The sequence below is a fragment of the Macrosteles quadrilineatus genome, unplaced genomic scaffold (assembly GCF_028750875.1).
Source record: "Macrosteles quadrilineatus isolate MER2022 unplaced genomic scaffold, UCM_ALF_1.0 Scaffold_3__2_contigs__length_128488019, whole genome shotgun sequence".
Lineage (NCBI taxonomy): Eukaryota > Metazoa > Arthropoda > Insecta > Hemiptera > Cicadellidae > Macrosteles > Macrosteles quadrilineatus.
Genome location: NW_026542596.1, coordinates 75,260,223 through 75,275,603, shown reverse-complemented (window position 1 = coordinate 75,275,603; position 15,381 = coordinate 75,260,223). Strand labels below are relative to the sequence as shown.

At 35.0% G+C, this 15,381-nt stretch overlaps 1 protein-coding gene across 3 annotated transcripts in view; it reads right to left on the bottom strand.

The window, feature by feature from the left end:
* The window catches only part of LOC128990281 (uncharacterized), a 188,886-nt gene that overhangs the window by 104,330 nt on the left and 69,175 nt on the right, over positions 1 to 15,381 (bottom strand). Inside the window, exon 1 of one of the 3 annotated variants that reach the window (XM_054412603.1) lies at positions 13,045 to 13,168. The exons of the other annotated variants lie outside the window; for them this stretch is intronic. The gene's annotated coding sequence lies outside the window, so the exon portion shown is untranslated. Of the gene's footprint in view, positions 1 to 13,044; positions 13,169 to 15,381 lie in introns of those variants that run through there. 3 annotated transcript variants of the gene reach the window in all.

Sequence of the window (15,381 nt, the reverse complement as noted above, 5' to 3'; positions counted from 1 at the left end):
GCAGATGTTTGAGTTTCATACGAGCTGCCCAAGGCAAGCATTAATGTGATGCTTCCCTGGAAGGTTAGTTGCCAAACCGGCCAGAGATGAGCTCTGTATTTTGCTAAACTCAGTGAAAGCTCAGTTGAGAAGGTCGGTTACTGTTACGTAAAAGCTTCTGAAGGTAACCTTTGGCGGGAAGATGACACCTGTAAGCGCGCCAAAATGTCGGACTATCTAATCTTGCGATCGTATAATGGCCAAATTGTTCTCGGGCTAAAAAATGGCTAAGTATGTTTGTTGGATGCAATTTCAGTAAAACAATATCCTCTCAGCGGATCTTTTCCGTTAATTCACTACCACTAGTGGAATGTGGTTAGGTTAGGTTTTTTAACTCTATACTAACCTAACCAAAGCTTGATTCACTACCACTTCTATTGCTAATAATCTATTGCTCTAAAAACTAGTGGTAGTGAATTAACGGAAAAGGTCCCTCTTAGTGAATTACAGCTAAAAAACAAAAGATTACAGCTTAAAGATTTAATTACTTGAGATTGAATTGTTCTGTTTTCGAACAGTATGCATATAACCTTCAATGTGTACATGTATTTATATTGGACTATAATTCACTCATTTTAATGTGTTTGTTTCGCTCATTTCATTTTTATACAGAAACTAATTTGTCATGGCCAGGTTTCTCTAACGTAAAATTCAACCTAAGAAGTATTAGAAACTACTTGAAAATCATAGTATGATTTTCGCAGATCCTTTTGCATAAATATTTTAAGATGACTTTTTAGTAATAAAAAAATATCAAATTTGATTATATTGTCTACAAAAATCATCTACATCTAGTGCAAAAAATAATGAGCTATAGCCTAAACTACCTTTATATAATAAATCTAAAACATTGAAATGCATATTTCATTCAATGGAAAATCCACATTATTGAATAACTCGAAGCTTTAGATAATGAGAAGTCATAACTAGGAGTAGAAATAACCTGAGGATGATGACTAGAATGTTTTGAAGGTTTATCTGAAACATCTCTGTTGGAGGCTGTCAACAAGAGATTGTATAATGACGTGGGACAGGTCCAGACACACTGATGACCTTCTTACTCGATACTTGGTACAGCTGTCTACTCCTGTATCTACTGGTTTATTATTTTTATTGTTTTGTCTCACCTTCACAACTTAGGACCCTAGGTTCTAGCCCGGAACTGTTTTACACATTACTTCAGGCTAGTCCTAGAGGGTCGCGGCATTATCACTTAGATAAATTTCTTTGGTGATTGGTGGGATTTTAACCTGGGACCTCGGGCTGGGAACTCTACCACTAGACCAGCTCGCTCTCCATTCCTACTGATAGAACCCCCTATTGCTTTTGGTAGATCTTCTACCAGGTCTAACAATTACATCACAGGATGGTGTCAGAGGATTGGCAATATAGCGATGACCTTTGTAATAATTAATTAACGAGGTTTTCATTTTACAAGAAAATATAGCTTGTGACATATTAATTTGTTTATCATTTGATCACTTTTTATGGCTATGTGAGTCAGAGTGTAAACAAATCCTAACAAAACCGTTAATCTATTTACGGCATTAAATTCTACCAAGAAGCGAATCTGCTCTCACCAAAGAGAAAGGCTGTAAACACCCACCAAAAATGCTTTCCCAACCTTTCGTAACTGCCAAGGAGTTTCCAAATTCCAAATTCGTGTAGGACTTAATATCGTGTACACGAATTAATGGAATGAAATGGAATGAATTAATCAATATTACCTGACTTGCATCGAAATCAGTTGGCAAGCGGGCCTAGATAAGAATAAACAATGGCTTGGCAACAATAGCTTGCGACACAACCTCCCACACATTTACAGGCCTTGATTAGAGAAAGTGCGACGTCTGTATCTCCGTCCTTCTCCCTGTCGTTGATACTGTGAAAGGCGCTGCTCCGAAAAGAACGGGTCGGTCAGTCACTGCTCCGAAAGAATGTGTTGGTCAGGCACTGTTCCGAAAAGAATGTGTGAGTCAGGGACTGCTCCGAAAATAACGTTTTAGTCTGGCACTGTTCCGAAAAGAACGTGTCGATCAGTCACTGCTCAAAATAAAACGTGTTGATCATTCATTGGTCCAAAAAGAACGCGTCAGTCAGGTACTGTTCCAAAAAGAACTCGTCATTCAGGAACAGTTACAAACAGAATGTAACAGAATGTAACGGCGTGGCAATTATAATAAAGCTCCTAATGCTCTACAAATAATTTTTGAAGCAGGGCCTTTCGGTGTTATGCTTTTCAGATATGCATGTTGGAGAGTTTTGCTTTTCCAGTGCCATGATTTCCTGAATATCTCCCTCTCTCACACTTGACACTGAACGATGTCCTCAGTTGCAGTGGGTGTTGAATATCAAACACTATTGAACTTAATGGCTGTCATTGTCATTCATGCGGAATCTGATTGCGCGTTTTGCGTTGCGCAGCTCATCTGAAAGTGAAAGTCGGGTAAATAAATGGTTGCGCGGTTGCGAGAGCGTGAACACGTCGCTTTATCAACAGATTACACGAGTAGCGCACGCGTGACGAGCAATCAGAATATCGCGAGATGAGGACTGTTGGATTATAGTTTCTCTAGTACATACGTTACATTACACGTAACTACATACGTTACATTAGCTAACTTGCGTGTAGACGTTTAGTTATGAAAACTTCATAATCAGCAAATGCAATGTGATTGTGATAATAGATTTATTTAGGTTGACGGCCTCTTTTAACCTTGCATTTGCCCGTCCACATAGACTACAGATCTGTGCGTGGTACTTATCTAGCAAAGCAAGGGATGAGCCGATACAGTACGAAGGTCAACTGTACTGATAAAATGTTTTCGGCAGTTACCAGGATCCGAACCCACGACATCGCTGCCTTGGGTCCAAAGACCGTCACGCTACCAACTGATCCACCGACTACCCAAGATTGCATTTGGATGTTGATAAGCAGTATTTTCGCCAACTAATGTACCAATAGGTCTTAATTTTCGTTAGAACCCAAACACCTAACACCTTTTGCTAAGCGCAAAATAATAAACCATGTTGTTTTTTGGTAGTAAAAATGAACTGCTCAGCGATTAAGGAAAATTAAATATACCTCCAAACATCGGCATGATTTAGCTTATTCACCAACTTTTGCGCAAGGACAAGAACTCAGTAATTTTAAAAACTATATTATGAATCGGATTATAGTGAACCTAAAATAATAGTTGTAGGTAGCTACATTCAGGTACTTCGGACTATCTGTATCTTTTCCTCAACTGTTTTCTACCAGTCCTTTCGCAATAAAATTGTTACTTTAAAAATAAAGAATGAAACCTCTAATTGCAATTTGGCGCCGGTGGTGCTGAAAACATGATAACACAATAGACAAAATGAAACAACAGCAATATAAATAGCTCATATCACCAATCAATGGACATTCGCTGTCTGGACCGGCCAAACGTGGGCAGCAAACTAACAAGAACTGCAACACTTCGTCAGCTCCGGTTATGGAACTGACAATTAGAACATCTGCCATTGTTCCAGTTACCGATCAGCTGGTTACAAATCAGCTGTCTCTGACGTCAGCCATTGTCGCCAGTCAGTGGGAATAGCAGATACAGTATTGTGTTTATGAGGGAGTAACCTTTCCAACGTTGTGTAACAGGTATGAAGGTCGCCGTTGCTTAATAATAGTTAAAAATAACATGTGACATTAAAAAGTGACGCTAAGTCCATTGTGGATTACAATGTTGTGGGTACAAAATGAAGTTGACATTTCACTTGCGGAACTTTACGGCGGTATAAAACAGTTGCGTATTTGCATTAACAGCGGCACGTAGTCAATGCAACGTAACAGCTGATCGTGCTTGATAGTGTTTGATTGCGACTGTAAAATCTGGAGTGCCAAGCAATTAACTGGTTCATTCTTTGTTTTGGCTGTATGCCTCTTTTTCACCCTCCTACGGTAATTAAGATAGTAAATCTATTTAACGCATTTTTATGTTAGTTGTTGATTCAGTTAAGGAAGAGTCCTTGGAGGCTAGCGGGCATCTTGGGTAATTTCAAACAGCTGCTAAAGAGCTATTTATTATCAAAATATATTTTTCCAAACACCAAAAGTGGTTATAAATTTATATACCTTGTGCACTGTGAGATTAGAAATGTTCGATGTACTTTTGAATTGTTTTCCAAATAAGGCCAAGGAAACCAACGGCCATCTTGGATTAGACTGCCGTAAGAGCAATGTATCACACAGCCACTGAAATGAATTTACTTATATTGAATTACTGAAATAACACAGTGCATCACACTATCAAACAAATAATTGGAGAACATCGCACTGGTTGAAATCGTGGGAATGAACCAAGTTGTAGAAGGACCATTTTTTACCATGAAACTATCATCGCATTATAATGTTCAAACAATAAATGCAATGAAACCAAAATTTTTCAAAACTCAACACTTCCAATTGATTAAATTATTAATGTTTATTCTTGCATTTAAATACAACCGTAGATAAATGCAGCATTAAACACTGAAGTAACCATAAGTGCAGTCATTACTCGGTATAACAGCAATTTCACGGAGGTTGAACTCAGTAGCGTTCAAGCTAAGTGCGCGTTTATCCCAAATGAAGACTTTCGTCAGGTTTATTACACTGCTCCACATATCTTAGACACTTCAGCATCAAAGATAGTCTTACATTTTCCCACACAGTCGGATCTTGTTCTCGTGAGCTCCAAGACATAAATAACAAGCTTGAGCGATTGAAGAACAGCTGACGAACAGGTGAAAGATATCTGGGTCAGCTGTCTGCTTTGCGCGGGTAAGTGGCGAGTCGTGACATAGAGTATAACCCTGTGAACTGCGGCTGTTATATATGTGATAGTGTATCGCGCGCCGCCGACGCGGGACATTTAACGAACGTATTGTTTACTCGGGCGTGGTCGGTGTTGCTCCCGTGGCGCAATCAACTCACCGCGATATAGGTGGCAGAAGTGAAAAGAAAAGTGTTGTAGAGTAGTAGCTGTGTGTATAGCCTCGGGTGGGAGTTATTGGAGCGTTATAGGTATGCGGTTGTAAATTCAGCTTACGTTTAAACGGCGACGTTTCAACGATTTAATGCAAATGAACCGTTTTATCAGATAGTAAAACCAAAAGTTAGATTATCTTTGGTTAAGATTATAGTAAGTGATGGATTTTGTCATCTAAGGTCTTTGTTGTGAATACGTGCTCTTTTGTTAGGAACCAAATATTGTGGATACAGTTACATTTCACATATTACAATGAAATTTCATATAGAAATAGGTTTGTAAATGAACTTCTAGAATCATCTTGGTTGCAACCGTCAAAAGCCATATGCCATCTTCTAAATGTCGGTACTTATTACATGCTATACCGACCACACCGGTTAACTAACTTCCAAATACGATTTTAATTAGTTTAAATATCAATCATCCTTCTAACCTAAACTCAACACCATTAGGTTAGGTTAGGTTAGGTGTAGTCGGTATAATACGTAAGTCCCTAAATGCCTTCTGAGGCTTACTTTCAGAACCCAGTAGTTCTTTTCATCGTTACTCTTCAAATTCTCAGCTGTTTCCTCGTTAACCTCTTCAACCCTGTTTCCAATGCTCCTCACGAAGGGGAAAGTACCCTATCGATGCGTAAGGAGCGCCGGTATCGTCTGCTTTCCCCCTGACACGGATATCGCCGACATTTCTCCTGGACGTTGCCAGAGGGACGGTGTGACCTTGATACACCTGTTCGAGTTTCACTTTTACTCAAACAGTCGCCGACACGAAACAAACGAGTCGCAGATTGATAGGTGATCAAGGAAGGATTTGCCAAAGGAAAGTTTTGCCAAGGATGCCAAAGAGGTTCCCCAGAGTCCTCTCTAGTCTGCGAGAAGATCCCTTTGCCTTTTATTCCTACTTAAGTATATACGTCTTTATAGAGCTTATTTATAAAAATTTAAAGTATCGTGTGCTCTTCAGTAATCGAATCATATAATCTCTAATTTTAATTAGAGTTGTAACCTTACAACAATCGGAAAATATTACGCTTGCTATGTCTAGCTCTTGGTCTAACTCTAGGAGGAATTATGTACACAAAATGATTACATGTGTACCAACCAACCGATTCCACCATACAGTTAAAAATAAAATACCCCATTATTCTTATACAAAGAACATTCAGAAGAGGGTACCAAAAGGCTTCAAAGATTACAAATGCAAAATTTGTATCGGGTACCAAAATTTTTTATCACGAGAATTTAAAAAATGCCTAGCTATTAAAATTAATGCCTAACAAATTATTAAATTAACATTTGTATCCAATAGTTTTTCTCACTAAACCATTGGAAAATGGTAAAAAACAGAATAATAATAGAGTTAAATAAAAGTAAGTGACAGATACAGACAGTATATTACATGAACGATATATCAAAACGTTGTTATCGTTTTACTCCAAGTAATCAAAATGTGTAATGGGGAAATAGTTAAAAGATGGAATTTTAACCATGATTCGCTAGATTTCTTCAAGGTCGTAAATGTTCGTAGTTCATAAACTGTTGATGAGCGAAAGTGAATCCATCCATGAAGCAATACCTGGAGGGAACCACTAGTTTCCCTACATGGGGAATCTAATCTCGAGTCTGTAGCATAACCTTCAGAAAATATTATAATCTACAATTGAAAATGTCGTTCGAATCATAGTGTTAACAGGCTTTCGGTTGGACGTAATTTATTGTTCGGGAGTATATACTAGTTTTTATGGTTTGTAATTTTGTATTCTGAATAGTAAAACGAGGCAATAACTTGAAATAGTAAGAAGAAGTGTTCTTTAAAAGGGCTTTTATAGCTATAGTCTGTTCCTTCTAGAGAATGTTTTTGCATATTCAAACATACTTAAGATACCAGATCGTATTACAACTACACCATTATTGTTATTTAATTTGGGGTCTGACTTAGGGGAGGTACAAATGAGGCATTTAGTTCAAAATTCCTCCGTGAACAGCGCTGTAGTAGAGAGCACTTTGGCAATGAAGGTTTACTAATCGCAAAAATAGTTAGTTCTGTTCATAAAATAAAATTATAAATGCCTAAAATTCAATTTTATTAATTTTTAATTATAAAATTAAACTATCATAACCTAACCGAACTAACCAAACTTGCTGATAAAGAAATAATATAACAAAGTTTATAGTAATCGGAAAAATAATTCTGTTTATAAAATAAAACTAGAAATTGCTCAATTAAAATTTTATAATGACTTAATAATTAAATTAAACTGTAATAACCAAACCAAACCAACCAAACTTGCTGAAAATAAAAAAATCTTGGACAAAAAGTTAATGCCACCGGCGAGATTCGAACCCGGGACCTGCAGTATAACAGCCTGGCACGCTAACCATTAGACCACCGAAGCCGATGGCTATCGACCGTTTTGTTACGGTAATGGCGTTCCCTCAGCTAATAAGAAACCCTCAGCTGTCATCGTAGCCTCTTCTGTACCTCCCCTGAGTAAATACCTTTAATTTGCTGACATAACTTTGTTACGTTAAACATTATTTCTCGGGCAATAAAGAGGTACATTTTGTTTCAGAATGTACCTGAATTGCGAACTTCAAGTTCAGAAAAAACGTAGAAGACCTTAATGGATGTGGACACTGCATAAAGCAAAACTCCAATTCCCCTTTGACATTTTGACAAGGTCGTCCAGGGCATGAAAGACTCTTGGCTGACTTCCAAGCAACTGGTATCGCCTCCATAAAGTCACAGTGATGTCGAGAGTGTCAAGACAATCAGAATGTCGTGAGGCAGACACCCTGAGGTATACCATGAGGGGATGGGGATTGATGCACTCGTAAGAAGATCGTAATAACCAATCACGCAGGATCTCGATATCTTGGTGATGTAATATTTGTATATGTGTTCTATTTTAATAGTAAAATCTAAGAATAATTTTTTGTTAAGTACATTTTGTAAAGCTGGATCATTTCTTATGTGTAGATTGAAAACCAGTAGGTGTAAATGTAAGAGGATTAAAATCTTAAGCCTTTTAACAAGGTTTTTCTTTTAAAAAATCAGGCGAATTAATTTCTTGTTTGGTAAACAAGGAGCAAGGATAAATCTAAGGAAATGCCAAAGAGCCTGAAGTATACCAAGAGAATCTGAACCTAAATTAACGTTTAACGATGTATTGGAATTGTTGTAGCCAATTCCAAGATCGAAGACATCTTACATAGGCCTAATTTCCTTTCCAGCTTACTTTTTGTCGAGCAGAATACAGCTCCTTTTTAGGACTACAATGTTTTGCACTTTCAACTGGACCAAAAACCTTAAAAATGTAAAATGTTTTTCCGCTCAAAAACTCCCGATTTCCACACGAGCTCTAGACATCTCTTCCGGGTTTTTGCAAAACCGATCACGGTGCTGGCTGGGGTGACTGGAGGTTAACACATGTAACAGTAGTTGGTCGACAATGACGAGTTATGGTGACTCCTGGCAGGCAGCCACGTCGCAGACACGGAGGGACTGACAAGAGAGTCGTGCGAAGACCGGACGTGATGCCATCCTAGGAAGTCGTCCGGGGTTGGCGGCGATTTGGGATTCTAGACGATGTAATGTTTCGTAAGGATAATATCGTTGAAAAGAAGTAAATGTAGCCTATGTTATAGCTGTTTTATTGTAGGTTATAAATGCAAAAAAAACCTTAAGCTTTAGGGGATTATTTTTGGAAAATACTTGGTGGTACTAAATGTACCACATTTCTCTATTGGGGGGAAACCAAAGATGGGTTCAAAAGTACAGTACTATCCATGTAATGACAGGAATGCTGGTGCTTTTTAACCATGTTGACAGCATTTAAAATATAATTACATTTTTAAACTTTAATTTACCAACTTTCTAATGAGTTGTGATTTTTGTAGATAGCACAACACGGTTATGTCACTATGAACTAAGAAGAGATCCAAGAAGAAAATTAATAATTCTTTGTTAAAACTTGATTTTAATAATTTTATTGTGTAACAATGTTACTTTCTATTTGTATTACAACCCCCCCCCCCAAATTTGATTTATTAAGAGTCCAAATTGAAAAATTAAGACGGATATAATATAAAAATTGTACAATTTGGACAAAACTTAGGCCAACTACTTATATTCTTTATTAAGTTATATGCGTTTGTACACTGTTAAAATAGTATTTGAAACAACCCTTCTAAAGTATGTACCCTTCCGGAAACTGCATGTACGAATCAGCCAAGACTTAAACAAAAATATATTATAGGATAACATGTGATAATTTCAAGACGCTTGCATGCAGGAGTTGGTGAATGTTACCATTCCTGGCTGGAACTTTCTATGTTAATCCGTATTTGGTCGTAAGCGATCTTTCCGGCAAACGTCAGGTAAAACGACAACCTCGTATGTTACTCAACCAACGAGAAAATCGTGGGAATGTTTGTATTTTTCTATCCACGATTGATTAGGTGTATTTATATTATAATGTCTTCTTTGACTATACTGCTTGATACCGTCAATTTATACGATTCACATATTAACATAATTTGTAAATCGTGGGCACATTAATACAATATAATTAATTAACAAAGCAATGGTTCTTAGTATTTGGGGATGATAAAATAATCGGTTACTGAAACAAAAAATGCATTTGTTCTATTTTGAAAAAAATATATATGACACGAATTAGATACAAACAAATTCCATATACAAATAATAATTCAAAACTACAAATTCGCAAACAATAAAACAAATAAAGGATGTTTAACATGACAAACCTTCTGCGCAAAATCTAAAAATACATCAAACTCCATCACACCACTTTACACCGTAACAACAGGAGACTTGAACGCTGGATAGACGGGAGACTCGAACGGTCGACTAGACCGGTGCTCTCGTCATATCGCACGGCTTGGAAACTTCCTGCAAATTACTTATTGTGGGAGAAATCGTGTCCAATCCAACGATCGACGTTTTGTCAGTGAAATATCGTTTACAGGTGAGATAGCTAGTGATTGCATCAGTTTGCGAAATTGATCTAAGGAAAACTATCACTTAAGTGAGAGTGGTAAGAGATAAGAGTTTGCAAACGTAGTGTAGCCAAAAGATTCCCGTTTGTCCTTTGACCTCTGATCTCTCAGAGGTCACCAAGGACGCTACTTAGACCCTTTTACCCCACTGAGACCTTCGGCTACCAAGTGGTTTTGTAAAACATAATCCTTGGCGCCACCGTCGTATATTACAATGAGTTACAGCTGAGACAGATGGGACACAGGTTTTGGGTTTCCCAAACACATAAGTCCTCAAAGATCCGCTTGCAAGATTGGCGAATTAGTATGATGATCTCTTTGTATGCAAAACTGCTTATGTATGCTTACAGATTGCCAAAGTAGAACCTTTAGAAATAATAGCTCAAACTCCGACCGTTTTCTATAAAGGGTTTGTCCTAAACTTTCTTTAATGGCTTATAGTAAGCAATTGTGATTGAATGACTGGAATGGATTTAGTTGCGCTTTTACTAAGCAATAATTTGAGGTTTTATCAATATAGTTAATTGAATAGTAGAGGCTTTAGAATGGATCCACTTTAACAAGTGGTTAAAAAACGTTGTCAAGTGGTGAGAAAATATAAATTAAAAATAAAAACACTAAGAGCATTTAAATTTTTTTTAGACAACGCTAATATTTGACATGGCGTTATTAGTTGAGTTTACGTTGTTAATTTTTGATTAAGGTTTAAATAATTCATTGTTCTCATGTAAATTGTAGGAGAGATGTTTTAATATGATGTTTCCAGCACTAAAGCCTCTTTCATTTGCTCTAAAATGGAGTTTATTGTTCCTTTAATCCTTCATTGTTTTTATATGGATGGGTAATACGGGTTCTATATTACCCATATTTTTGAATTTTAATATAATTATTGTTAAATATTACTAAATTATGTCTTATAACCAAAAGTCTCTTAGAATGAATTCCGAAACACAATTTGCCAAACTGTATGAGGTATATAATTTTCTTTTGCCATCTCTGCTTAGACAGTTGGTCAGTTAAGACGACTTTCTTCATTTGAAAGACTAATTGCCCAATTGAGTCCGACCAACCAAAACGCTCCTTAAATTGAGAGCGGAATAAGTGAATGTAAGTGAACCAGGTTCCCTCGCCGACGGCATAATGATATAGAATTGAACCGGACTCTCCTTTTCAAAAATATATTAATTTTATAATTTTCTGGAATTTCCGAACATTAGCTTATGTATGTCTATCATTCAAATTAATTTTTATATTGTTGTCAACGATATGTATTATTTTTCTCAATTATAAAAAATATTTCTACCAGTTCACTCATTTTAAATATCTGTTTATATAACGATTTTGGCAACACAATGTATGATATGATAAGTCATTATAATTTAGTTTGAGGGTTATAATATGCGGTAAAATAATGCTTTAAAACTTTTTGAAAGATTTCTAATCCTTAGTTAATTTTATGAATTGAAGCACTCAAACAGTTATGTGTATCGATTTTGTGCATCCATTAATTTTCTACCGAAAATTTGGGTTATAATTTGGGTTACGATCATACATGCTTAAGCAAACAGCATTTTGCTACATGCTAACAATAACAGATGTTAATACAAATGTCCTTTCACTACCTAATTAAACAAATAAATTCCAAATTATGAGGAAGATAAAAGTATACTTAACAAACAAATGGCTAATCCTGCTTACTAATATAACATGGTGATTTTCAAATTATAATGATTGGAAGTTATAAATTTCATAGTTGATTTTGAAAATCGTTAATACTTTTAACAAATATTTGAACTTTCCTTTAAGCATGAGTATTCGGATTAAAGCGTAGATGCATGTACATGTCTTACTTGAATTAAATATTGATTCTTGATTCTTTAAAACTTGAAAACTGTAACCCCGCGACGATTCCCCTTTAACAGATTTATTAGGAATAAACAGGTAGCTGTAAGGTGCCTGCGTCTTTAGTATTACAAGGTATTGCAGCAAACAATAGTGTGCTATTAACTAGTACAAACTCGTCTGTAACGACGTCATTAAGGGTGAGATAATTAGTGGCTACTGATAAGGGATGTGTTTTTGTGACCATATATGTCATCCCGATTGATGATATAAGACGTGTTTTGGTCTGCAAGATTGTACATCAAGTTCCACTCAAGTTTTCTGCTGAATTCTATTGTAAGTGAGGTTGCTAACGCCTGAACGGCAAATATGGTAATTTCCTTACTTTGTTTTTTTTTTACCGTGAACTTCTACTGAATTATTTAAATTTTACACCAAATCTAGCAATGTATTGTATGTATATTCACTTATTTCAAAATATCTATTAAAAACTTGTTAGTGAAAAACATTTATTTAACTTTATTTTTGTAATTAATTAGTTTTTAATTAAACTAGTTAAACTGTGAAATAAAAATAAAATAAAAAAGTTTTGCATTTAATTAGTTAAATATTTTGCATGGTGTAACATTATTCGTAGTTTATATGTAGTATTTAGAATAAATATTAATATGTACTATCAGTTTTATTTGGGCTTTTAATGTTATCGTTGTTATAAGTTCAAATTGCTATAATGTTTAATAGACGTTCCTAATTATTTTGTACTTTTAATATTACACTAATTTTTAGGAGTTGACAATATTGAGCAACAAAGAATAATTAAGATCATTACATTTTTATGACATGAATTAAAGTAGTACGCATTGTAAAGGAGTATAATGTAATTAACTATAGTTATTCCATTTCAGAAATAAAATATAACACTAAAATTTCCATTATACACATTCTACTCGTATTATAAAAATATATACATAAAATATTCAAACCTGTTTACAAACAAATATTGGAAAAATATTATAATAATCGTATACAATTTCAATAAATTCAAAATTACTTTTATAATGAAATATACAGGAAACTATCCATTATTTATATGCTTTTTTCTACGATTAAATTTACATATTAATTAATCCACTTACCGAAATCAAAAAAGGAAAACCAACAATAATTCCACACTAGATACCGACACGACACTACGGCTTCACAAGCGGTTCATGGGCATGGTGCCACGGTGTGAGCGACGGACGCACTGACACTCGCCGACAGACGTTACGGACGTGGCGATGGTGGCGCGACGGTGGATGACAGAGGAACTAACAGGGGCGCTAACCTACGCCCCCGCCCTACTATGGTTTATACATGTAGATAAAGTAGAGTTATTTGAGACGCTGGATGAATAAAATAGTCTATGTTAAAATATTTTATTAGATTATTAAGATAAAGTTACTATTAAAATAGTCTGATAAAGAATTCTGAGGACAACATTCACTGTAGCAAAAATTCAATGTAGCCTAGTATGGATTTATTTGACGAATTATTGAAAATTAATTGACAAATAAGAATTTTAATATATTTGCAAAATTGTTTAAACAGGTGGAAAAATCATTCTGTAATTTCTCTTATAGTTTTTACTACTTCTTTTTACTAGATGTCCTGTTTTACAATGTTTACAAAATTGTTAATTGTAAATGTGAACGTATATGTGTTTCCCAAGGTCAAATGATTTCCTCAGATATTAGCATTGACTATACACAGAGTAGACTCTCCATGTAATTTACAAATTTGAAGCTAAAAACGTAGTGCAATATGTTGAGATGGTCTTCCAACTAATGACAATATTCTGTGTCAAGTGATAAATCAATCAGCTGTTTGCAAAGATACTGCATTGATTTTATTTAATATTTTATCCCATACAATAGTATCCTCTGGTGAGATGGTCCTGAACTTCATATACTTGTTTGGCTTCAAATGTTTACATAACATGGGAAGTCAATTCTGTGTATAGTCAGTGCTTTTAGTAAGATTTTTAGAGAAAGTCAGGTTTTAAAGTAACGATAAGAAAGACTTCTGCTGGCCTAAGGCTTAACTCGATCCTCAAACATATTTTATAGTTCAACAATAACACAATCCAAGAACATTCATTAAAACTAAAAGATAATTTTGTTTCAAACAAAATTTATTTTCCGTTGAAGTATGAACTCTCACGGAAAATATATTGAATTATATAAGTAGCAGTTCCTTGAAAAAAAAATCAGGTGAGTTAATTGAGATGTTTTCAATATAACAACTAAAGCATTATTTACACACATTACATACACTGTTACAATTTGGGTCGGTTATTATTAAACGGAGGATTGTAGTTTCCTAACAAATTTCCTAATTAAGGCGTTTCATTCAAGGAATGCCATGCTTCAGTTGAAATTATTCACCAATATTCCGTAACCAAGTGAATACGTTAATTACCGGTTGAAACTACGTTGGGAAAATCATATGGTGCTTAAATTACAGGAATTTCACCAAGAGGTTTCGATGTGGTATTTGTAAATTAAGTATTTAAGTCCAGAAAGTTAAATAAAAAATGAATAACGATTAAAAATAACTATAATTACTTATAATAACTATAGTTTGATGATAGATTTTAGCTAACCATTATACTTTAAAATTAAAAAAGTTAAGAGCTGTTGTGACAAGATAGCATGGCAAATTTGGTACCAAAAGTGGATAGTATAACGTTCTAAATAATTTTCTAAGAGGGTTCCTTTTCAACCCTAATTGATTCAGGGGTTCATAAGCTGTCTATATCAATTTGTTTCTTTTTAACACGACCTGGATTTCACTCCAAAATTATATACCAATGTAAATGCCTAATTGGCACATTTCCCTACAGTTAAGTTAAATAAAACGATTGTAAATAGTTTAAGGGACTTAAAAGTGTACGCTATTTGTAAATCAAATAAATAATTATATGGTCAATATAGCTGATGTATGTTTGTATTTTTCAAAGATCTTCTTGGCATTAAATACTGTACTGAATTGACTTTCCCAAGGTCGACCAGTTTCTTTCCAATCAAACAACAGTAAGTTTTATGAATGAAGTGTATTCTTGGAGTGTATGAGTGTATTCTTGGAGAGTATTTAAAGATCTAAGTTTATATCAAGAACATTTGTTTTTAGAGATTTAAATAGATCTTAATCATATCAAGATGAAATCTATTTCAATTTGTTTTGTGTTGTTTTTATTGGTTACTCTTTTAAATCTCCTTTGAACATCTGAACACAATTCCTTTAGGTCCTCGCTGCACTTTTGAAAAAACATATGTACCAACTCTCCGATAAAGGTGATTGACAATTATTTTCAACTTCAAATTATGCAGAAAAATCCTTACCGTGCACAATAATTAAAATTAAATCAGTATTTTCCATCAATAATTACATAATTACGGGGAATATGTTCTGGTGCCAAATAGTACAGTCCT